At 41.7% G+C, this 25,736-nt stretch overlaps 2 long non-coding RNA genes across 2 annotated transcripts in view; both read left to right on the forward strand.

Moving 5' to 3' along the window:
• On the forward strand, positions 1 to 24,165 carry LOC138740062 (uncharacterized). Its single transcript, XR_011342641.1, has 3 exons — positions 1 to 89; positions 9,617 to 9,666; positions 24,043 to 24,165. It is a non-coding gene; the product is annotated as an uncharacterized lncRNA (long non-coding RNA).
• Positions 1 to 25,736, forward strand: part of LOC138740063 (uncharacterized) — a 695,594-nt gene that overhangs the window by 322,104 nt on the left and 347,754 nt on the right. The gene's annotated exons all lie outside the window — the stretch shown is intronic.

A 25,736-nucleotide genomic window follows, 5' to 3' on the forward strand; every position in this document is an offset into this window, starting at 1 on the left:
TATCAGGCACGTGTGGGGATTGGAAGATGCCAGATAAACAAGTTTTCAAGTTGTCTGAGATTGCATGTAGTGTGAATGGAGAACTAATGGTGAGGCACACCAATTTTCACTTCTGTATTTTTTACCCATTTATTTTCCTCAATTTTTTTTGCTGGTTGCTTGAATTCCAGAAAACAGGGATTTTACTGTATTTTGCAAAACAATATTTTTTCCTGTAGTAAGGCAAACAAGAAGTTGTTATTGAGTATCCCAGATGGGATGTTGCCCCACTGGTGCCAGGGTCTGAGAGATCTCAGATAGAGTTCATGGCATTCTCAGGAAAGAGGGTGAGTAGCACAATGTCGTGGTCTATATAGGGAGCAATGACGTGAGTAGGAAGCATGAGGAGGTCCTGCAAGGAGAGTTCAGAGGCACTAGGCTGAAAGACGGGGCCTCCAGGGTTGTGATCTCAGTATTGTTTTCTGTGTCACGTGCTAATGAGGTTAGAATGAGGAAGATAATGCAGCTTAGCATGCAGGATGGAGGGGTTCTGGTTTCTGGACCATTGGGACCTATTCTGATGGGATAGTTTGCATCTGAACTGGAGGGAGACTAATATCCTTGTGGGAAAGTTTTCTTGCGCTGCTCTGGCAGGTTTAAGATAGATTTGGAGGCAGATGTGAACCAGAGTGCCAGAGGAGAGGAGGAGGTAAAAAATAATCTGAAAATTGCTTGCACTGTTAGAAATAAAAGGGCGGAATGTGGTGGAAATGTTCTTCAGAACATCTATTTCAATACAAGGAGTGTTGCAGGAAAGGCAGATGAGCTGAGAATGTGGATTGGCACATGGAATTATGACATTGAAGCCATTAGTGAAACTTGGTTGCAGGAGGGGGAGGGGCTTCTATTGCTTTGGACAAAAAAAGAATGGGGGAAATGAAAAGGGGAGGAGTGGCATTGCTCATCAGAGAAAACATCACAGCTGTGTTCAGGCAGGACAGGTCAGTGGAGCTGAGGAAAAGGAAAAGTATGACCACACTATTATAGATTACCCAATAGTCAACAAGAATTGCTCATCAGAGAAAACATCACAGCTGTGTTCAGGCAGGACAGGTCAGTGGAGCTGAGGAAAAGGAAAAGTATGACCACACTATTATAGATTACCCAATAGTCAACAAGAATCAGAGGAGCAAATCTGTAGAGAGATAGTAGACAGCTGCAGGCAGCATGTTTGTGATGGTAGAAGATTTTTTTTTAATCAGTATTCACTCAGGCACAGAGTAGTGGGAAGTAAGGAAAATGGGCAGTGAGGTCATGGAACCTATACAAACTAAAGATGAGGAAGTGCTTGCTGTCTTGAATCAAATGAAGGTGGATAAATCCCCAGGGCCTGACAAGATATTCCCATGGACCTTGTTGGTGGCTAGTGTAGAAATTACAGGGGCTTGAGCAGAAATATTTAAAATGTCCTTTATCATAGGTATGGTTCCAGAGGTTTGGAAGGTAGCTCATGTTGATCTGTTGTTTAAAAAAGGTTTAAAAAGTAACCCTGAAAATCATAGGCTGGTGATGCTGACAGCAGTAGTAGGTAAATTATTGGAAGATGTTCTAAGACATAGAATATACAATTATTTGGATAGCCAGGAACTGATTAGAGATAGTCAACATTGCTTTGTGCGTGAGAGGTTGTGTTCAACCAATCTTAGAGTTTTCAAGGAGATTACCAGGAAAGTTAAAGGAAAAGCTGTAAATGTTGTCTACATGGACTTTAGTAAGGCCTTTGGCAAGGTCCCACTTGGGAGGTCAGTCGGGAAAGTTCAGTGCTAGGTATTCATGGTGAAGCAGTGAACTGGATTTGACAATAGCTGGATGGGAGAAGCCAGAGAGTAGTGGTGGATGATTGCTTCACAGACTGGAGGCCTATGACTTGTGACATGCCTCAGAGATTAGTGTTAGTAGCATTGTTGTTTGTCATCTAGATCAATGATCTGGATGATAATGTGGTAAATTGGATTAACAAATTTATAGATGACACTAAGATTGGAGGCATTGTGGACAGTTAAGACAGTTTTCAAAGCTTGTAGAGGGATATGGACCAGCTGGAATGAAAAATGACAGATGCAATTTAATGCAGACGTGTGTGAGGTGCTCTGTTTTGGAAGGACAAACCAAGAAAGGACATACATGGTAAATGGTAGGGCACTAAGAAATGCCTTAGAATAGAGGGATGTGGGAATACAGAGAAATAATTCCTTGAAAGTGGCATCACAAGTGTATTGTGTTGTAAAGAGAGCTTTTGGAATATTGCCCTTCATAAATCAAAGTGTTAAGCTCAAGAGTTGGGATATTATGTTAAAGTTATATAAGACAATGGAAAGACCAAATATGGAGTATTGTGCGCTGTTTTGGATACCTAACTTCAGGAAGGATATCAATAAGTTAAAAAGAATGCAGAGAAGATTTACTAGGATGTTGCCTGGACATCAGGAACTGAGTAATGGGGAAAGGTGAAACAGGTTAGGACTTTATTCCCTGGAGCATAGAAGAATGAAGGGAGATTTGATAGAGGTATTTAAAATTATGAGGGGATAGACAGAGTAAATGTAGATAGGCTTTTTCCACTGAGAAGCAAGATAAAAACTAGAGGACATGTTAAGGGTGAAAGGTGAAATGTTTAGGGGTACATGAGGAGAAACTTTTTCACACAGAGAGTGATGGGAGTGTGGAACAAACTTCCCCATGAAGTGGTGAATGTGGGCACAATTTTAACATTTAAGAAGGATTCGGACAGGTACATGGATGGAAGAAGTATGGAGGGCTATGAACTGGGTGCAGGTCAGTGGGACTAGGCAAAAAGATAGTTCAGCACAGGGGCCTTTTTCTGTGCTATTATGTTCTATGGTTCTTTTAGCATTTCCCAGTGCCCCTTACTGCAAAAGAAAGACAAACAAAAGAGTCCATTCAAAGTCTCTCTGTGGATTGGCCTCCTGTGCTACCGCAGTCTCTGTAGCTGCACACTGTTTGATCCATTGGCAACTTCAACTCCAGATCCAAAATTCCAATACAATCAGGAAGTCTGGAGTACGCAAAGCTCTTTGGGAACCTGCCCTGCCCTCAGCAGTCTCTCGAATTATGGTTCCGATACCTGTTCCCATGAGCCAGTCAGTCACATGCCTGCAGCATGTGTGTGTCCTTCAGCCATTGCTGGTCCGCTCTCGTGGTCAACATCCATTCACCCTTTTACATACATTGTAGCTCAGATTTTTCATTTTAAATCGGACATGTCCTTATTTATTATTTAAGGTTGCATGATTTCTTATTTTTCATGAAATGTAATTTTCTAGTGTCTCTTTGCCTCCCAAATTTTTGACTTCTTCTAAAACTGTTCCATTCTCTTTCATTTTAACAGAATATGCCTCTCAAGCAATGGCAGCTTTCATTTGAAACATTTCCCATTGTCAATTTGTGTGTGCTCAATCAGCCTTATTTTTCTTCATCTTGACTTCTTCATTGTTGACAAGCTGCTAATTTGGCCTGTTTAGAGTTCATCCAACATTTTAAATGTTAATTTTATTGAGGCATTTAAAAGGAGTTATTTTGTTTTGGGACCAATGTTCAATTTTCCTGATGTCACTCAATTCATAAACTAAAACTAGTGATTTGAAGAAGACAATTCTGATAGAAAAAGAATTGACAAAAATTTCTTACAACATCTTGATTATTTAAGATTTTTAAAAATCTGTGTCATCAGCAGAATCAGAAAATGATTTTATGCACACATCTCATGTTCCCATGTTCTCAGTATTAGCCAGTGTGCACCATTCATATCTATGTTTATTGATAAATTGAATATTAAGGAGGTGACCTATCACCTTGGAACATGCTGGGAATGAGATGTACATAAAAGGAACCCCACTGCATGACAAATAATGGATGATTTTTGCTCATTACTTTATTTCTGATCATTGCTGGGGCCTGAAGAATTTGTAGCAGTCATTCCATTGCACACACACGCCATGATTCTTTTCAACCTGTTGAGCCCTTGCCTTGCTTGTGTGAATCCACTCAGTACAGGACTTGATCTTTTTCGACAGCTGCAATGAGGAAGATGTATCCAGATGCTCTGAAGATAGGTTTTCCTTTTTCCCCATGATTTCCCTGGTCTCCATTGCATCCTTCTTAGCAACTATTAAATGGTTTGATGGAGGGAATTTCTTTGAGGTCACATCTGTCTTTTATTGCTTTGTAATGGCAATGATCTTAGCAAATATTTGATTATAAATTTAACAAGTGGAGCAGTGCAAAAACAGCTCTAACAGACTTTAAAAAAAAAACTTGCTAATTCCCAATGTATCTTTTATGATTGATCTCACTGGAAGTTGACACCATAGGCAACCTGGAACATCATGAAAAAAACACGTTAGCACCTCTACTTCCTCAGGAGTTTTTGAATGGTTATAATATTTTGGGGAATTTGGTAAGATTTTGAGTAGGTTACATACATATGCACATTTTAAAACAGATCTTATTTGAAAGACTGAAGAATTCACATTGCAGGAACTCTGTTATTTCACCAGTAGGTGCTAATGGCTCATGAAAGGCTTGACCATTGTCTTGCTGGAGTCAGGCTGTCTATCAGTACCCTTTCTGCAAAGTGCTTACAGAAAGGTCACTCCTGAGTTTTGTTTATACTTAAGATAACAACTTGAGCAGAAGGAAGATCTCTTGTAGTTTGCTGGAGAAGGTGGGGTTTTGCAAGTCACATGAGTCACATGAAGCTTTCTGGAAGCCAGTTGGAGAGAGAGGGAGGGAGAGAAGAGAAGCTCTCTCAGTCAGTGTGAGTGAGACACTGAACAGTGCAATCCAGGAAGAACTGATGAAAAGTTCCAAAAGCAGTGGATGGCTGGATGTTTCTCTTGGAATAAGTGGAACAGAAGGAGCTCTGTCGTAACCTGAAAGACCCTGAGGGAGAAAGTTTCATCACCAAGACATTGAAGTGATTAATGGTGGCACCTCAGTTGTGGAAATCCTGGAACAACAAATCTCTCTCTGCAAACCGTACAAGAACCTTCCTGAGCAGTAAACATTTACCTTTCAAGCACCAAAGCCTGGTGAACTTCATACATTTTAAATTCTGTGCACAGTATAAGAATTGCCTGCATCTAGAGAACTTGGAAGAAGTGAGATTGAACTGTGAACCAAATAACTTTTCTTAAATTTACACACATATTTCATACACGTGCGCTTAGAATTAGAGGGGGGTTAATTTGGGTTAGTTTAGAATAGAGTTAAGTTAAAGTTTGATTTTATTTTCATGTTTAAAGTTGATTAAAAATAACTTTTGTTTTGAAAACCACTTGTCTTGGTGAATGTCTATTGCTGCTGGGTTTTGGGGTCCTTTGGGCTCATATCATTTTGCAGGGGCTTGGTGGTGAATCAGAAACCCTGGCTATTTTCTACACTTGTGTGGTGGAGAGTGTGGTGACTGGCTGCATCGCTGCCTGGTTTGAGAAGGTCAATAACTCCTGATCATAAAGCCCTGCAAAGGGTAGTGGACACAGCCCAGAACTTCATAGGCAAACCCTTTTCCACCATTGAGAACATCTGCAGGGAATGCTGCCATTGGAGAGCAGCAGAAATCATCAAGGATCCACAAGACCCAGCATTCATTCTGTCTCACTGTTGCCATCAGGAAAGAGGTATAGGTGCCACAAGTCTCAAACCACCAGGTTCAGAAAAGCTGCTACCCTTTGCCATCAGACTCCTCAACATCATCCTCAATCAGGGGTTCATTTAAGGACTCTTACTTTTGCACTTTATTGATTTTTTTTCCTCTTCTGTATTGCACAGTAAGTTGTTTATATTTGTTGATTTGTTTTCATGTATGGTTTTGTTTCTGCAGTACCAATAAGTGGCAATTCTGACTGGCCTGCAGGAAAAATGTGTGCTTTGTGACAATAAATCTGAAATCATTCTTGACCAGCAGAAGGGGAGCTCAATTCCTTGGCTAAAACAGTCTGTCTATTCATCATTGCTTATCTTTGTTTCTGAAATTTCTAAAATGTCATGGAAAATATATGCAACATGGTGTTGTTTTTGGAAAATGCATCTAAAGTAACACAGATAAAATTGTCTTTGTTCTGCATTTGAATACTTAGCATTTTTAATTTCATTAGATCTATAACCATTTACATAACATATGATCTGTGTGTGCATGGAATAGAGTTCTTTCTTTCATTAGTTATTGATATAATGAAAGGAGTCTGCTGCTTCTATAAATATCTTGGTAATAATCTTCCAAGTAGAACCAGTTTTTCATTTTTTAGGATATCAATGATATTTCAGCAGTTAAAGACCAACCCCCATATTTAATTTTATACAAAATGTTTTCTGCAAAGCTAATCCTTTCTGAGAGAATGGAGGAACAGGTACTTTAATTGCACTGTTTGTTCTGTTGTTTTGGAAATGGATTATATGTGGTTAAGCTTAACGGTATGTCAAATGTCAACAAAAAAAATCCACAATGTCAAACCACGACCTCCATTATTAACTGGTCAAGATTAAAATTCTTTTAACTGCACCAGTTTCTGCAACACTAGATTTCACCACATTTGCATCCATGTTAATGGATTCATATAGTTATAATTAAAATATCCAAATGTAATTCACAATTCATTATGTTCTCGAAATGTTATTGAGTACGTCTACATTTTTTTAACATGGATGGTTCTCACGATATTCCTTAAACATGGAGACTGATAAGTATAATAATGTTCAAAATCAGGTGCAGGAATCAATGTGTTTATCTGCAGTCATTGAATGGAAGGGGGTAACTGCATCCATTTCCCACCCCCTAGACAATTGTGGCTTGCCAACAGTTTTACAAGTGATTAGCATCTATTTAGCCTGTGCTGCTTAACATAAACCTGCACCTCTAAAAGTGGATGGAGTAGGACCAAGCAATTGTGTTGCAAGTAAACCTAAGATCAGACAGAGCGAAGGAACCCAACTGCGCTGGGTGGGTCACATCTCCAAAATGGAGGACCATCGCCTTCCCAAGATCGTGTTCTAAGGCCACCGAGACAGAGGTGAACCAAAGAAGAGGTACAAGGACTGCTTAAAGAAATCTCTTGGTGCCTGCCACATTGACCACCGCCTGTGGGCTGATATCGCCTCCAACCGTGCATCTTGGCGCTTCACAGTTTGGCGGGCAGCAACCTCCTTTGAAGAAGACCGCAGAGCCCACCTCACTGACAAAAGACAAAGGAGGAAAAACCCAACACCCAACCCCAACCCACCAATTTTCCCTTGCAACCGCTGCAACCGTGCCTGCCTGTCCCACATTGGACTTGTCAGTCACCAACGAGCCTGCAGCAGACGTGGACATACCCCTCCATAAATCTTCATCCGCAAAGCCAAGCCAAAGAAGAAAGAATCAATGGCAGGTAAATTCTAGGACCAAGAAAAGTACTTTTAAAGTGATTGCTAAGAGGCATGTAAGTATTGTGTGGATGGAATCATCAAGATTTTGTGAATAAGGACAAAATCACAGTTGAGGTGATCTTTGAAGTATTTGTTCTGATGGGTGTTAACTGTCTCTCTCTATCCCTGATAAGTTCACATTGTCATTCGCTCTCAATGGAATAGGGTTTTGGGATGTAGATGTCTTTTACAGCCCTGATGATCCTGTGCAGTGAGTAAGTAGCTGAACTACCTTTGCTCTCCATGTCCATGTTTTGTTCTTCAACTGCTAGGTTTTCTGATGGACCTTTGTCTTGAGATGCCTGTGAAACTGTTTCTGTTTCCTTGAGGAAAGGTGGAGTTTGTAAGTTCGGAATAAAATTGCATTTGTCTCCTGATTGTTCTATCAAACCTAAATCCAACCTGCCCACTTTCAGGTTTAAGCCAGGGGGGTAGATATCAGCGAACAATCAAATTGTAACAATCCCGAGACCTGGACTAACAACCCAGAGGCCAAAGTTCAAATTCAATTGTGACAATTTTAAAATTTAACAATCTAAAACAGCAACAACCACACATCTCACGTCCACTAATCTACAACTGGATTTCCAGCATTCTTGCACCAACTGCCTACATGTGACTCCTGACCCATCATCTGATGATCTAAATATCCTTTAAAAATACCAACTATGCCAGTTATTTCAGACGGTCCACAATAACCTTGTCAAGGAAAAATAGGGTGGGCAATAAATGTTGACCTTTGCTGCAATGAAGAAGAATAAAGGATAAAAGAGCTTCTCATCTTGCCAGTCAGTCTTTTCTTTTGCCCAGAGGACCTCTACCATTGCAATCTGACCTCATTATGGAATGAAGGGCCCAGGTGCTATGCACTGGGTATCCTTGTCCTTCCTCTGGAGATATTTCTCCAGCACTTTTGTGCCTCGCTCTTGAGCTCAGCATCTGTAGACTTTCTGCTTTAATTCATTGTGTCCTAGATTTTTTCTTAATCAGAAGACTCGCTTGTGTCTCTGCAAAGTAAAATGGACTTTGTTCTTCACTCTTTCCCATTTCAGATGAGGGGTCTTTGACCTGCAATGTTAAGTTGTTCCTCTATCCACAGATGCTGAATGTTTTGAATATTTTCATGGGGTTTTTTTTGGTTATTTTTCCTGCTGACCCTAAGGTCAGTGATAAGATCCCTTCCCCAGAGCTTTCAACAGGATGCAGATTTTCTCCCCATATCTTGTCTAAAATCTTATCTCTGGTTACTTCCTCCAGATGGTTCCCTGCTCATTAAGGATCCTAATACATGCATTTCTGGGTCTTACATACCCAGAGGTGTAACAATCTTAATGTACTGGGTTTGCACATCCAACGACTGTCTCAGGACATATGCCAATAAAGTTGAACTTGAGCTTGCATAGATTTAGCCCCCATAATGTCTAAATCAGAGCGTGGGTTGATTAGTCCATATAAATCTCCACGGTTTCAGTCCCTTATCTTCCTTTTCAAGGTTATTATATTATCCTTCAGTTAAGTCATTAGATAATTCATTGCAAGCAGAGTTGTGTTTGGTTTCTGTCTGAATGTGGAATATGATAACCATGCAGATAGCATCTGGCGTCAAGAGATCAATCAACTGCTTGTGTTTCTTGGTGTTCATCCTAATTATGTAAATTAGTCTGAAGCTGCTTGAGTCAGAATGTTACTGACCAGGTCTACAGTGTCTGGCTCACGTAATGAACAATTAATTTTATACTCATTTTATGGGGTTATGGGGATAAGGCTGGAAAGGGGTACTGATGGTAGTGATCAGCCATGATCTGTAAAATGGCGGTGCTGGCTCGATGGGCCGAAGGGCCTACTCCAGCTCCTATTGTCTATTGTCTATTACTCATTTTATGCAATATTACGATGTTAATATCTATCCATCATGGTGAGTGTTCACTAAAGGGAGATTAGAATTTCATGAAGCCCCCAACAAAGAAAACCTTTGCTTGAATTCATTCTTGCACTCAAATTTTCCCTCCCTCTTAATTGCTGTTTAATTTCTCTGTGCAATATATACATTTTATCTGTTCCTAGCATTGACAAAGAGGAAAAGAAATGTATAGGGTGTGAAAGTTGACGTTCTGTGGCATTAAGATTTTCATTTCAGTCATATTATTCATTACAGTTGGTGGAGTTGTAAATCGTGAGGTAGATCATCAAAGTTATCAGCAGAAGGTAAGCTCGTTGATATTATGGGCAGAGAAATGATTGGTGGAGTTGAATCCACACAAGTGTGAGATGCTGCACTTTGGGAGGTCAAATGTCAGGATGCTTAGGAGTATTGATGGACAGAGAGATTGTGATGTGCAAGTTTATAGCTCCTTAAAACTGGAAGGAAAGTGTATGGTGTGTTTGCCTTTATTAGTAGGGGCATTGAGTATAGAAGTTGGGAGCAAGATTCCAACTGTATAAAACTTTGGTTGAACCACATATGGAGTATTGTGTGCTGCTTTGTCACCACATTTCAGGAAGAATATGGAAACTTTGGAGAGGCTTTTGAACACATTCATCAAGATGTTGCCTGGATTATAGCACATAAAGAGGGGTTGGATAAACCTTTATTTTTTTCTCTGAAGCATCAGAGAGAGATTTGAGAGGCATAGATAGGGTGGAAAGTAAAATTATTTTTCCCAAGTACAAGATGACGTAGTTTTAAATTCAGGGGGGAAAAAAAATAAAGGAGATTTATGAGGCAATTTTTTTACAGAAAGTGTGATTAGATGGCGGAACGTGCTTCTGGGGGAGATTGTGGAAGCAGATATGGTCACAATGCTTAAGAGTTGTATTGACAGGCAGTGAAACGAGTTGTGCAAGCAATTGGAATTAGTATAATTTGACATCATGGTCAGAACAGACATTGTGGGCTGAAGGGCCTGTTCCTGTGCTGCACTGTTCTACATTGTGGGGAAACTCGAAGCAAAGAAGTAAAGGATACCATGAGTACCACTTCATCTGGATATCCTGCTGGAAAGTAGATGACAGGAAAGGATGTAGTTCACAGGATTGGAGGATGGAGGATCATGTCTCCGTCAAGAAATGAGTGGATGATTTGCTCACGATTAACCTTGGAATAAGATCAAGAGCTGTGATCTGAATGTGAATGCCCAGCCAAACAAAAGGAAAAATGACTGTTTAAAAATTGTATCAGCTCCAAAATTATCAGAAAGGTTGAATTTGAAAAGATTCAGTGAAGATTCCTCAGAATGTTGCTTGGGGGTTGTAACAACAGATTATTTAGCTTTCCTTGAGTTTAAATTGCTGAGCAGGTATATTTGAAAGGAGGTTGTAGATAAACTGTTTGCTTAGGGAACCAAGACAACAGGACATTAAGTTAGAACTGGGTATAAAACAGGGATAGTCTTCATACAGGAGGGCAATGAAAATCTGGAATGTTCTCCATGAACAGCAATCGTCAAATACCTGGATTCTTGTCAGGCAAGAGTATCAATGTTTACAAAATATGTGACTGTGGGACAGAGATACAAAATAGCCAAAACCAATGTTCCCTCTAATTTTTAGTTCTCAGTATGCACAAAAATCTTACATTGTGCATTTTCTTTCCCTGTGGCAAAGTACATGCTCACTGAATGCTTGTGCAAATGCAAACTTGAAATAGTTTAAATATAATTTTGATACAGCCTTTCTCTCATGGTAAATAAAGCTGTATTGGCATGTTGGCATTCTATGAAGTAACATATTTAGTTAAGATTCTGTGCTTTGAACTTGGTAACTGACCTTTTGTGCGCACATTAAGATTCTTTTGTGGGCTGGTTACCAAATCGGTGTGTGCAGCTTTGGAGGGAACAATGGCCAGAACCTGATTAAGCAGCCAAACTGGCACAATGGACGAAATAATTAACTCTGGTTAAAACACCAACCAAGCACAGATATTGGCAAATGATGAAAATCTTGTTCCTTGTTTTGCTGGGAAAGATGATATGATATCCGCTCATCCTGTGCCAGAATGGAAGCAGGCACAGCATTTCTCAAGAGCCACCCGATGGAGAATCTAATAGTAGTCTGGTGATCTGCCTTTACTTGACACTCGAGGGATCCCAGGAAGTATATAGGAATCTAATAGTAGTATGGTGGTCAGCCTTTACTTGACACTCGAGGGATCCCAGGAATCTAAAAGTAGTATGGAGGTCTGCCTTTACTTGACACTCGAGGGATCCTTGGAAGGATATAGGAATCTGAACCTCTCAGTGTCACCTAGTACTATATGATGACAGGATTAATGACTAGGGATTCAAAGATGGTTGGTAATTTACATTTAGCCACACAACAAAGTCATGAGTGAGAAATAGCTAATTGACATTTCCAACAGCATATTTCTCATCTGCCATCTGAAAATTTTCATTATGGACTAGGTGAATGAATTTGTATTAAGTAATTGATAAAGTATAGATTCTGTCCTTCGAATCTTTCTGGGAAAATAAATTCACATTTATCCTTTTAATTATTCATTTGTCTTAGTCTATTGCCCTAATTTCAATGTAATACTGATTGACCTGTACAAATGTAATTTACTGCTTTGAAGTCCAGGTCAGTATCCCCTGAATGAAATGAACAACTGTGACTTTGTTAATATTTTCTTCATGAGTCATTCTTTTCTTTTTCTTCTTTTCTTTGGCTTGGCTTCGCGGACGAAGATTTATGGAGGGGGTAAAAAGTCCACGTCAGCTGCAGGCTCGTTTGTGGCTGACCAGTCCGATGCGGGACAGGCAGACACGATTGCAGCGGTTGCAAGGGAAAATTGGTTGGTTGGGGTTGGGTGTTGGGTTTTTCCTCCTTTGCCTTTTGTCAGTGAGGTGGGCTCTGCGGTCTTCTTCAAAGGAGGCTGCTGCCCGCCAAACTGTGAGGCGCCAAGATGCACGGTTTGAGGCGTTATCAGCCCACTGGCGGTGGTCAATGTGGCAGGCACCAAGAGATTTCTTTAGGCAGTCCTTGTACCTTTTCTTTGGTGCACCTCTGTCACGGTGGCCAGTGGAGAGCTCGCCATATAATATGATCTTGGGAAGGCGATGGTCCTCCATTCTGGAGACGTGACCCATCCAGCGCAGCTGGATCTTCAGCAGCGTGGACTCGATGCTGTCGACCTCTGCCATCTCGAGTACCTCGACGTTAGGGGTGTGAGCGCTCCAATGGATGTTGAGGATGGAGCGGAGACAACGCTGGTGGAAGCGTTCTAGGAGCCGTAGGTGGTGCCGGTAGAGGACCCATGATTCGGAGCCGAACAGGAGTGTGGGTATGACAACGGCTCTGTATACGCTTATCTTTGTGAGGTATTTCAGTTGGTTGTTTTTCCAGACTCTTTTGTGTAGTCTTCCAAAGGCCCTATTTGCCTTGGCGAGTCTGTTGTCTATCTCATTGTCGATCCTTGCATCTGATGAAATGGTGCAGCCGAGATAGGTAAACTGGTTGACCGTTTTGAGTTTTGTGTGCCCGATGGAGATGTGGGGGGGCTGGTAGTCATGGTGGGGAGCTGGCTGATGGAGGACCTCAGTTTTCTTCAGGCTGACTTCCAGGCCAAACATTTTGGCAGTTTCCGCAAAGCAGGACGTCAAGCGCTGAAGAGCTGGCTCTGAATGGGCAACTAAAGCGGCATCATCTGCAAAGAGTAGTTCACAGACAAGTTTCTCTTGTGTCTTGGTGTGAGCTTGCAGGCGCCTCAGATTGAAGAGACTGCCATCCGTGCGGTACCGGATGTAAACAGCGTCTTCATTGTTGGGGTCTTTCATGGCTTGGTTCAGCATCATGCTGAAGAAGATTGAAAAGAGGGTTGGTGCCAGAACACAGCCTTGCTTCACGCCATTGTTAATGGAGAAGGGTTCAGAGAGCTCATTGCTGTATCTGACCCGACCTTGTTGGTTTTCGTGCAGTTGGATAATCATGTTGAGGAACTTTGGGGGACATCCGATGCGCTCTAGTATTTGCCAAAGCCCTTTCCTGCTCACGGTGTCGAAGGCTTTGGTGAGGTCAACAAAGGTGATGTAGAGTCCTTTGTTTTGTTCTCTGCACTTTTCTTGGAGCTGTCTGAGGGCAAAGACCATGTCAGTGGTTCCTCTGTTTGCGCGAAAGCCGCACTGTGATTCTGGGAGAATATTCTCAGCGACACTAGGTATTATTCTATTTAGTAGAATCCTAGCGAAGATTTTGCCTGCAATGGAGAGCAACGTGATTCCCCTGTAGTTTGAGCAGTCTGATTTCTCGCCTTTGTTTTTGTACAGGGTGATGATGGTGGCATCACGAAGATCCTGAGGCAGTTTACCTTGGTCCCAACAAAGCTTGAAAAACTCATGCAGTTTGGCATGCATTGCCCTCATTGCACATGAACTCCTCAGACTTGACATCGACATAGCCGCTCTCAGTGAAGTCCGCCTGGCAGATGTAGGCAGCCTCCAAGAACGCGGCGCGGGCTACACACTCTACTGGTCTGGCAAGCCTTCGGATGAACGACGCCTATCTGGTGTAGGCGTCATGGTCAAGAGCTTCATTGCCTCCAAACTCGAAAACCTTCCGACAGGCCTCTCGGACCGAATCATGTCCATGCGACTCCCACTTCAAAACAAGCGTCACATCACCCTCATCAGTGTCTATGCTCCAACCCTCCAGGCGGAACCAGCAGAAAAGAACAAGTTCTACACCGACCTGCGCAACCTCATCCAACGTACCCCTACAGCCGACAAGGTTGTCATCCTGGGCGACTTCAACGCTCGTGTCGGGAAAGACTCAGAAACCTGGCCAGGAATCCTGGGCAAGCATGGCGTCGGCAAGTGCAACGACAATGGGCGCCTCCTGTTGGAGCTCTGCGCAGAACAGCGGCTTGTCATTACAAACACCCTTTTTCAGCAGAGGGACAGCCTTAAGACCACCTGGATGCATCCCCGATCCAAACACTGGCACCTCCTGGACTACATCCTGGTGCGAGAAAGTGACAAACAAGATGTGCTCCACACCAGGGTCATGCCTAGCGCGGAATGCCACACTGACCACCGGCTGGTTCGCTGCAAGCTCAACCTTCACTTCAAGCCAAAGCCCAGGAACAATAAAGCCCCCAGAAAGAGGTTCAATGTTGGAAAACTGCAGTCAGACGAAGCGAGAGGAAACTTCCAGGCAAACCTCAAAGCAAAGCTCGACGTTGCAACCCGCCTCACGGACCCGTCCCCTGAAACCCTCTGGGATCAGTTGAAGACTACCATACTGCAATCCACTGAAGAGGTACTGGGCTTCTCCTCCAGGAAAAACAAGGACTGGTTTGACGAAAACAGCCAGGAAATCCAGGAGCTGCTGGCAAAGAAGCGAGCTGCCCACCAGGCTCACCTTACAAAGCCGTCCTGTCCAGAGAAGAAACAAGCCTTCCGTCGCGCATGCAGCCATCTTCAGCGCAAACTCCGGGAGATCCAAAATGAGTGGTGGACTAGCCTCGCCAAACGAACACAGCTCAGCGCGGACATTGGCGACTTCAGGGGTTTCTACGAGGCTCTAAAGGCTGTGTACGGCCCCTCACCCCAAGTCCAAAGCCCGCTGCGCAGCTCAGACGGCAAAGTCCTCCTCAGCGACAAGATCTCCATCCTCAACCGATGGTCAGAACACTTCCAATCTCTTTTCAGTACCAACCGCTCAGTCCAAGATTCCGCCCTGCTCCAGCTCCCTCAACAGCCCCTAAGGCTAGAGCTGGATGAGGTTCCCACCCTGGATGAGACATATAAGGCAATCGAACAACTGAAAAGTGGCAAAGCAGCAGGTATGGATGGAATCCCCCCAGAAGTCTGGAAGGCTGGCGGCAAAACTCTGAGTCATTCTAATTACATTTTAATTTACATATTATTGTCATTTTCCCCTGCATCACACCAAACAAAACAAAACAAAGGACTCTACATCACTTTTGTTGACCTCACCAAAGCCTTCGACACCGTGAGCAGGAAAGGGCTTTGGCAAATACTAGAGCGCATCGGATGTCCCCCAAAGTTCCTCAACATGATTATCCAACTGCACGAAAACCAACAAGGTCGGGTCAGATACAGCAATGAGCTCTCTGAACCCTTCTCCATTAACAATGGCGTGAAGCAAGGCTGTGTTCTGGCACCAACCCTCTTTTCAATCTTCTTCAGCATGATGCTGAACCAAGCCATGAAAGACCCCAACAATGAAGACGCTGTTTACATCCGGTACCGCACGGATGGCAGTCTCTTCAATCTGAGGCGCCTGCAAGCTCACACCAAGACACAAGAGAAACTTGTCCGTGAACTACTCTTTGCAGATGATGCCGCTTTAGTTGCCCATTCAGAGCCAGCTCTTCAGCGCTTGACGTCCTGCTTTGCGGAAACTGCCAAAATGTTTGGCCTGGAAGTCAGCCTGAAGAAAACTGAGGTCCTCCATCAGCCAGCTCCCCACCATGACTACCAGCCCCCCCACATCTCCATCGGGCACACAAAACTCAAAACGGTCAACCAGTTTACCTATCTCGGCTGCACTATTTCATCAGATGCAAGGATCGACAATGAGATAGACAACAGACTCGCCAAGGCAAATAGCGCCTTTGGAAGACTACACAAAAGAGTCTGGAAAAACAACCAACTGAAAAACCTCACAAAGATAAGCGTATACAGAGCCGTTGTCATACCCACACTCCTGTTCGGCTCCGAATTATGGGTCCTCTACCGGCACCACCTACGGCTCCTAGAACGCTTCCACCAGCGTTGTCTCCGCTCCATCCTCAACATCCATTGGAGCGCTTACACCCCTAACGTCGAAGTACTCGAGATGGCAGAGGTCGACAGCATCGAGTCCACGCTGCTGAAGATCCAGCTGCGCTGGATTGGTCACGTCTCCAGAATGGAGGACCATCGCCTTCCCAAGATCGTATTATATGGCGAGCTCTCCACTGGCCACCGTGACAGAGGTGCACCAAAGAAAAGGTACAAGGACTGCCTAAAGAAATCTCTTGGTGCCTGCCACATTGACCACCGCCAGTGGGCTGATAACGCCTCAAACCGTGCATCTTGGCGCCTCACAGTTTGGCGGGCAGCAACCTCCTTTGAAGAAGACCGCAGAGCCCACCTCACTGACAAAAGGCAAAGGAGGAAAAACCCAACACCCAACCCCAACCAACCAATTTTCCCTTGCAACCGCTGCAATCGTGTCTGCCTGTCCCGCATCGGACTTGTCAGCCACAAACGAGCCTGCAGCTGACGTGGACTTTTTACCCCCTCCATAAATCTTCGTCCGCGAAGACAAGCCAAAGAAAAGAAGACACCAAACATATATTTTTCTTTTCAGCTTTAAAATTTGCATTTTACAGTAAAACTCCTATCCAGCACCTACGAGGATTGGTAAATGCCAGATAAGCAAGTTTTCCACTTGCTTGAAATTCACTCTTACAATGCCTAACTAATATACCTGCATTAAGATTAAACAATTCAACAGACTAAAATAATATACTGTTCTTGCATTGAACAAACTTCACTTATTGAAAAGATTACCCTTTTTTTTATTTTCCTCAATTATTTTCAGGTTGCTTGAATTCCAGATAACAGGTTTTACTGTAATTGAAAGTATGACGAATCTGCTATCCTTCAAGGTTCATTTATAAAACCCATGAATGAATCTTGATTCTATGATTGCATGTATGATTTTTTTTCCAGTATTTTGTATCTATCAACCCATGTTTATCTTTCCCAACTGTACAAATCTATAAGCAAGCCAAAAAGTGTTCTCCATTACTCCTAGTTTCCCTAATAATGTCTACAAATTTATCAACCTGCTTGTGGTTTCTATGCCAACAAAAGTAACATGTTCCAGGGCAATTTGCAAGAGACCAGACAAAAAATTAGGCAATGCCAGGGCTCATTAAGAGAAATTAGGGGTGATGATCAATAGCATGGTCAAAGAGGTAATTTTTTTCAGGAACATCATAAAACAGGAGAGAGATAATGTGACAAAGAGGTTTAGGAAGCTAATCTGGAGCCAAAAACGTTAGCAGCTGAAGGCATAACCGCCAGCGAAGTAAAATTATTCAGTTGAGAGATGTCCAAAAGACAGAATTAGAGGTTCACATATATCTGAAGAGATTAGAAAGGGCAAGAGTCAGAACTATGGAGTTATTTGAAAGGAAAAGTGAATTTTAAAAATGAGGTGGTGCCAAGCAAAGTAGTTGATGTAGTACAAGACTGAGAAGAGGTGGTCAAATGTGGTGATTCCTCTCAAAGTATGGCAATCTTCTGTGGAGGACTGCACACAGTCCTTTTCTTCAAACAGTAGCCTGAATTATGCTGAGAATGGACACAGCTTAGAATGAAGCTAACAGCATTGGACAGTAACAGTCAGTTGAAAAAACTCATGCCAATCTTCAGGCTCTCTGTTTTACATGGCCCCTTTCATTTCCTCTACTCCACACACCCTTTCATCTAGTTACAAAAGAGTAGGCTTCTGATCCTATTCCTGAAATTTGTCATCTCTTCCAATGCACTTGTGCTTTGGGCTTCAATTTTCATTGAACCAATTAGTTGTATATTTCTGCTTCATTTTGGTAAATGTTAAAACTTTAGCTGAACTATTAAAGTCTCCACTTTTCTCAAATGGTTGGGGTTTGGTTGTTTTCATTCCCCAGTAGATGAAGAACTTGCACTACATCTGTTGTTTGCAAATAAGAGCTGAGAAAATTCACTCATATAAAAAGCAAGTTGAATAAGCATTGTGTAGCACACAAGACTCAAGGCATTATGTGAAATGGAACAGGCCTTGCATGCTCAATGAGTTAAAGGCTTTTCCTCTTCTTATTCCATTATTTTTCTTCATACTAAACTTGGTGGACAATTTATACTTCCATAGTTACTTAAAAACATCTTGCTCTGATCCCTGATTTATTGGGAGAGCATGAGGGAGAGAGGTTTGCAGTACATAGGGGAAGAGCATTTAGGAGATATCGGTTTGAATCAGGATCTCAGAATCAGGTTGTGACGTCAGAGATTGGTAGTAGTGGTTGTTATTGAATATGAAATGTGCTGGTCACCACGGTGGATGAGGTCTGAAGAGGAGTCATAGAGAAGGTTGGGTAAGATCTTAAACAAAAGGGCACTCAATGTCAGGACCAGACACCACTCTGTAAGGAAGCAATCTGTTGATGTAGGCCTCCCATGTATTGCAAAGGCCTGATTCAGAATGAGTAATTGACTCCAGCACCTTGTTCAACAGCAACTTTCACTGAAAGTGCACATCCTGGCACCGAAAGATGTACATCAACTTGAAGCAAGATCCTGATTTTTTTTTTTGAAGTTTCACATAATGCTTCCACAATCTCAGCTTGTGATGGAGACATCAGCATTCATTTTTCCTTCCTGATCTTTGTTTTTCAACACAAAGCAAAGACTGAACTATGCCTCTGGACTGTGCTTGTGAGATATGGCTTTTACGACATGGTTCCTCCCTCATGATTAGGAAAAAATTAATTGTGTTTTGAAAATTGATTCTTTTTCTGGTACCTTACCTGTGTATTATCATCTATTGATACTGAGGAAAATGTAATATGTGGTTTAAAAATGATAAAGAATTACATTAAGTATTTCATGAAGTTATTTTATATTGTTAACACAAAAGATTTTGACAGAGTTGGAAGATTCCATGTCCCAGTCCTGGTTATGTAGTAGTGGGGATTGCAAATAGCATAACATTATTCTGTAATTTTTCACCTACACTAGTTAGAATGAATGGAAAATCATAGATTTTATACACTGTTATCCACAAAACAGGAAGATAATTTTTGAGTTGTGCTTTTTTTTATAATGGTAAGCCAGAATATACAGTTTCCTGTGGTAAAACACTGTCAAGATATATAAACAAATTCAATTTGTTGCTGGGCTATTTGAATCATCCAGACATCTGATTTAGTGGTGGGAATAGGCTATGTGCCCCTTCAAGCCTGTCTGCCCTTTAATAAGATCCTGGTTGATCTGAGTGTGATCCTAACTCCATATCTACCATGGAAATTGTTCAACACATTGCATATGATTCATCCACCTACTGCAGTTCAAAGACTTGGCTTCCATTGCCCTTTGAGGAACAGAGTTCCAAAGAATATTTTTGGAAAGTGTGTGCTTCACATTTTAGAGTCACACAGTGTAGAAATAGGTTCTTCGGTCCACTGACCAAGCAAACATTTGCACCAATCTCATTTTATTGCCACCACATTGAAATCCCCCACGATTCCACCACTCACCTGCATGATGGGCAACCTGTTAATATACCAATCTGCATATCTTTGGAACATGGGATGAAACCAGAACCTTAAAGAAACCCACGTATTCACAGGGAGAATGTGCAAGCTCCTCTGAGATAGCACTGGAGATCAGGATTGAACCTGGGCCACTGGATCCAGGAGACAGCAACTCTGCCACTGTTGCTCTCTTGTTCTCAGTAATGCCAAGACCTAAGGAGGACCTTTGTAAAGTTCATCATAAAACCATTACATTTAATCATAGTCAAAATACTTCACATACTGGATATATAACTGAGAAGCTTAGAAAAATACTTGACACGTCAGAGACCATGTGTGGAGAGAAAGCCTTTGTTTAAGGTTGGAAAAAAATCTGATAAGAATTTGATCACAGTGATTCAATGCCCAGGACCTTGGCCTTTTTAGAGATCTTAGTTTGGTCTGTGTGAAGCCCTGTGACCAAAGCTTAACAACATTGTTAAATCAGCACCACCAAACCTGGCCAAACAGAAAATGTTTTACACAGCAATTAGAAGAAAAATTAAAAGGATAAATTGCAATGATTTTGAAAGTGTAGTGAGTAACCATTTCTTATTTTGCTTTTATGCATGGCATATGTGTGGAAAAAGATAGAAGCAGATACCTGGTTTAGGTGTTTTAAAAAGAATAGGATGGCAGGTAGAAAAGGTTGTGGGGGGGGGGGGGGGCGTGGTGGTGGTAGCATTACTGGTCAGGGTTAGTTTCATGGCTATGAAAAAGGAATACATTAGATATAGGAAGCAGGAAGGGCTCATTGGGAGTATATGGTAGCCTGGAAGGAGGATAAGAAAGGATTTGGGAGAGCATGAGAAGGCCTTGGCATGTAGAATTAAGGAAAACCACACTATTCATGTGTGAAGAACAGGAGAATGATGAGAATAAAGATGGAGCTGCTAAAGAATAAGGGAGTCAAAGTGGCTGGAGGCGAAGGAGGTTGGGGAAGTCCTAAATGAATATTTTGCTTCAGTATTCACGAGATAGAAGGACCTTGATCACGGTGAGGTCGAAACTGAACAGGCCTGTGTGCCGGACAATATGGAGGTTATGGAATGGAAGCATTGGATCTTCTTTAAAACATCAAGATGGATGTCCCCAGAGCCAGGGGCAGTATACCCCAGGCTATTTTGGGAAGTGAGAGAAGTTGTAGCTAGGGCAGTAGTTATGATCTTTGAATCCTCTTTGGCTACAGGGGAGGTGTCGTAGGATTGGAGAATGACAAATGTAGTTTGAAAAAGGTACAGTACAACTCTGATTATCCGAGATTGGATTCTCCAAAATCCTGATTTATCCAAAAATGTTTTTGTTGCTGAACTGACTGGGGATCTCAGGCTCCCGGTGATGGCAGCAGCGGACCTCAGGATCCCAAGCAGGAGTGAGACCTTCGGGCTCCTGGCATAAGTCTGTGGGGAAATGTCGGTGATCAGCAGAGGCCAGTATTTTTTTTGGCGAGAATTAAACATGATTTTAATACTTAAATGCCTTCCCTTGATGTTGTTTAAATACTGTTGCAAGTGACTTGCTCTGACTACTACGCTGCTTTTTAAAAAAATGACCAGTTTTCCGAAAAAGAAGTTTGTGTGTGAAATGGGCCCAGTTCCGACTATTTAGGATAATTGGAGTTGTACTGTAAAAAGGAGAATCTGGGAATTATAGATTGGTGAGTCTTACGTCAGTGTTGTGTAAATTCATCGAGAGAATTCTTAATGATAGAATCTATAGAGCATTTGGAGAAGTACAGTCTAAAAGTAAAGGTTCCATTATTGTCACATAATACTATATTTAAAAGGTAACATAAATGAAATTCTTTCACTTTGTCTACCGTAAGAAAGGTTGTGCCTCATGAGTCTAATAGAGTTTTTTGAAGAGGGTAACAAAAGGAATTGATGTAGCGGCTCGTGCACGGTGACCAGCCCGCAAAATGGCCTGTTGTCCCAAGTGACCTCCGCACGGTGCGAAGATGGGGATCTCTGGCACAAAGGTAGGCCAACCTGAGGTGGGCGGTCTGATGACACGGACCTCGTACATCAGCGCCAGGGAGTGGAATAAAGCAGTCTCCAATTTTGACTCCTAGTGTGGGTGTCTTCCTTCCACACTTGTCGTATGGCGTATGCTATACTGGTGACCCCAACAGGTTCAACTGCCAGTTGGACCTGAAGATGACGTATTAAGTGGAGCCAGCAACCATCCATGTGGTCTCCTTCAGGTTCCTAATGTTCTGGGAGTTGCAGCAGCATGTGTGGTTCGAGCAGGCTGAGGTTCAGTTTCAGCTTCGCCACATCACTGCTGACGACACATGCTACTTCAACATCATGAGCGTCCTCAATTAGAACACAGTGGCAAAGGTTGTAGATTTCCTACAGCAGCCTCCGGAGCAAGGCAAATGCACACCTCTCAGAGCTACTAACCCACACTTTCAGGCTTTTGCTGCATCAGGACAGACTGGGGGACAGGGCAGGCTTTTTCTGCATCAGGACAGACTGGGGGACAGGGCCCCATCCGCCCTAATGAGTGAGATGCTTGCATTAACCAAGAACTCTTTGAGCAAATCTTCTTGGAGCAGCTGCCTGAGGATATATAGCTTCTGCTCACAAACAAGGACTTCAGCGACCCTTGGAGGGTTCCCGCCCGGGCGGACATTCTCTGGAGAGCAAAGAAGGACACCAGCGCCATCATAGACCAGAACAGCAAGTCCCACAAACACCACCGGCGAGATTAAGGCCAGCGGGACATTGAATTTTGAACCTATCCTTGCAAATGATTCAGTGCACACTTCAACATGTCTGAAGGCATGCATGAGCTGGCATCTTCATATTACAGAGTAAATATAAACATTGGTGACTTTGAGGCCAGTGATATGCACTGAATAACTGCATTTTAGTCTTGTGGATCATTTCTACCCCAGCAAGAAGCTTACTGCTGCACATTGAATAAGCTTCAGGGCAGCGTGACATCAATCTGCTCTGCAATTGGCTCTCTGAGGAACGGGACAAATTTCTATGGGCAGTCAAATTTGAGATTAATGCTCTATATTCCATCCCAGTTGGTGGTATTGAGAAAGGCCATGTTTCGAGGTTGGCATAATTCCCTTACTTTCCCTTGGAGCTGGCAATTACAATGAACAGCCAGCAAACCCATTGGATTTTCCCATGTTTGTGTCGTGGGTTTTAATGTCAATGATGTCTAGCTCTGTCACTAGGGAAATGAAAGATAACACATGCTCTAATAAATCTGTTTTGCTCTGATTCAAAGTGATCAAGGTTTGCATTTATAACTTGTTTCATAAGTAGAGATGAATTCTTCCCCCATGTAGGTTCAATTTGGCAGCTGCAAGCAATAACATTGTTTTCCAGCAAAGCATAAAGGATTGGTGATATGGTTGCTGTGCCGATTTGCAAAGTGCAGTTGTTTTACTGGGAAGATTATCTATCTTTAATTGCCTAAACCATAATTTTGTCTTGATGAGGCAGCTTGAAGTCATGGTGGAAGTCATTTAGCATTGGCTAAATGTGGCAATACTAATAGTTAGCATAAAGTACTAAGTGTATATCATGATGCATTGAGGTTCTGTTGAATTGTTGGGTGCCAAATACAAAGCTATCAACCCAAATTGAATGATCTAATAATTGGTAGTAATTATTAACATTGCAAATTGTTCCACAGCTGGTATGAATGTAAACCAATTCCATCAAGCATATAAAGATTATATAATGTTGAAACTAGTTGTCCATCATGTAGTATTTAATTATTTGGACTATATCAGTCCATCAAAACGTTCAGTAATGAACACAAAAATTGAGAATGTTGACCCAAAAAAGGAATTGCTTTTATTATACATAGACCAAGGAAAGCATTGAGTGTTGTCACAAAATACTTATTAAAATGATCACTGATAAAATTAGGTATAAGCTCTAAACAGGAATACATTTCCTAAAGTTCAAAGGAAACTTGAAGAATTACATCAAAAAGAAAGACAAAAATAGGTTTCAGAATTTTTTTAACTGTTAAGTTAAAGGAAAGCAATAAGCAACACAGAGCTGAAGGCTTGTTACTTCCCATGATTGCACATTAGTACTGAATGTTTTGGAATTACAATGTACCATAATTGCGCAGTTTTGAAGAACTTCCAGTTTTTGTCTGTTTAAAACTTCATCTGGCCATTGTTCCCTCCATCTATATATTTTGCATAACATTATTACATTGGATTTGTCACCTATAATTTTGTTCCTCCTTCTATTTTGTCATCATCTTGCAAATCTGACTGACATTTACGATTTCAAATATTTTTATTCTCTCGACAGAAACAGATGGAATTGATTTCCAAGAAATCAATTTCGAAAACCATGCGATGACACAGAAATACAAATTATACAGACAAATCACATACTTGAATAAATGTTGTGAAATAAAGTGTATGAATAAGGTGTTTTTTTATCTTAAGCAATAATAGAAACACAATATTTTCATATTTCAAATGGCATTGCAGAGATGTCCACCTGAAAGTAGTAATTAACGATGCAATTGAAGACCATGGTCAGGACACACTAATTTTAGGATGTTCCCACAGAAAATGGCATATTAAATGCAGGGCTGGCAGCAGTGTGTTCTCCAAAGCACAGCCCGTGGGGAAGGAGTAGGCTGGAGGCCAGATACACACACTCCTGACCCCTTGATTGATGCCTATAGACTTTGGTATTATAATTACAATGAATGTCATCCCCCCTCTGCTTTCTAATTGGCATGTTATGTGGTTTCAAACATTTGTTTAATTCGATTAATTTTTGTTTTTCTTTATTTTAAGGTATTTTCTTAACAGGTTGTTGTATTCCTTATTTTTAAAAGCTGCAGAAAACTAGGCATGTTGATCTGGATCTGTGGAGAGAGAAATTGGGATTACATTCCAGATCAAAATTGATCTTTGATAGGTCATTGACCTGGAATCTTGTGCCTGTTTCCCTCCCCATAGATGCTACCTGACTTTCAATTCGGAAATGTCTCCTCGCATTTTGTTTAGGAACAATTTCATTTTATTTCATTTCATTTCATTACTTGTTAAATGTTTAATACTGGTTTTCAATGTCCTTTCAAAGACTTCTAAAAATGGTGGATGAAGTGGTCAAGAGGCCACCAGGTTGGCTGTGGTTTTGGCCTTGCCCTCCATTGCACGCAGTCTATTGAGCACTTTCAGCCTGCTGTGCCTATGGAACAACCAAGATAGCAATGCATCTTTGGGAAACCAGATCCCCCAGCGAGACATCACATAGTCATGGAAAGAATGCGAAATCTCCACACACACAAGCACCAAAGATCAGGATTGAATCCAAGTCTCTTGTACTGGGAGGCACCTATCTTTGCCACTCTTGTTACCTGTTTTGGATATAGTTTCACAAAGGATAATAATTATACTTTAGGTCTCCTATCAGCTCTCATACTTGTATGTGGGAGATTGCATTAATAACCCATTATCTACTGTGCTACATTTGGACCTACAAGTTAGATATCTCTCAAATTTGGCAAACCAAAACATTCATGACCTTTAGCCTTCATTCTGAATGCATGTTAGATGCAAATTGTAAGAATTTGTTGATTCGGAAGCTATTTATTTACATAAAATGCACAGATTGAATCTGGTGGAAAAATAATACTCTTTTGAAATTATGTTCATAGCAATGTAGTCAAACAACCACCCATGGTATCAAGATGACAGACAGATAGAATGCCCTTAAAATAAACTTTGAAGTTGCTGAAATTTCCAGGATTGTATTGGTAATTAATTAACTGTGACACAGTGAGAAAAAAGTGAATGGATGGGTTGGGGCAGTGGGATTCAACCTTTTTCTTTCCACTTTAACTAATCCCTATGCAATCAGTGGTCTGTGATTAGTAAGGGATTGCTTAAGATGTTATGTGAGTAGGAAGGGAAGATTGAGAATCCAATTGTTATTGAAATATTTTTCTTGAGAAAAATTGTCATTGGCCTATCTTCTTTGCAGTA

This window comes from Narcine bancroftii, chromosome 7 (assembly GCF_036971445.1).
Source record: "Narcine bancroftii isolate sNarBan1 chromosome 7, sNarBan1.hap1, whole genome shotgun sequence".
NCBI lineage: Eukaryota > Metazoa > Chordata > Chondrichthyes > Torpediniformes > Narcinidae > Narcine > Narcine bancroftii.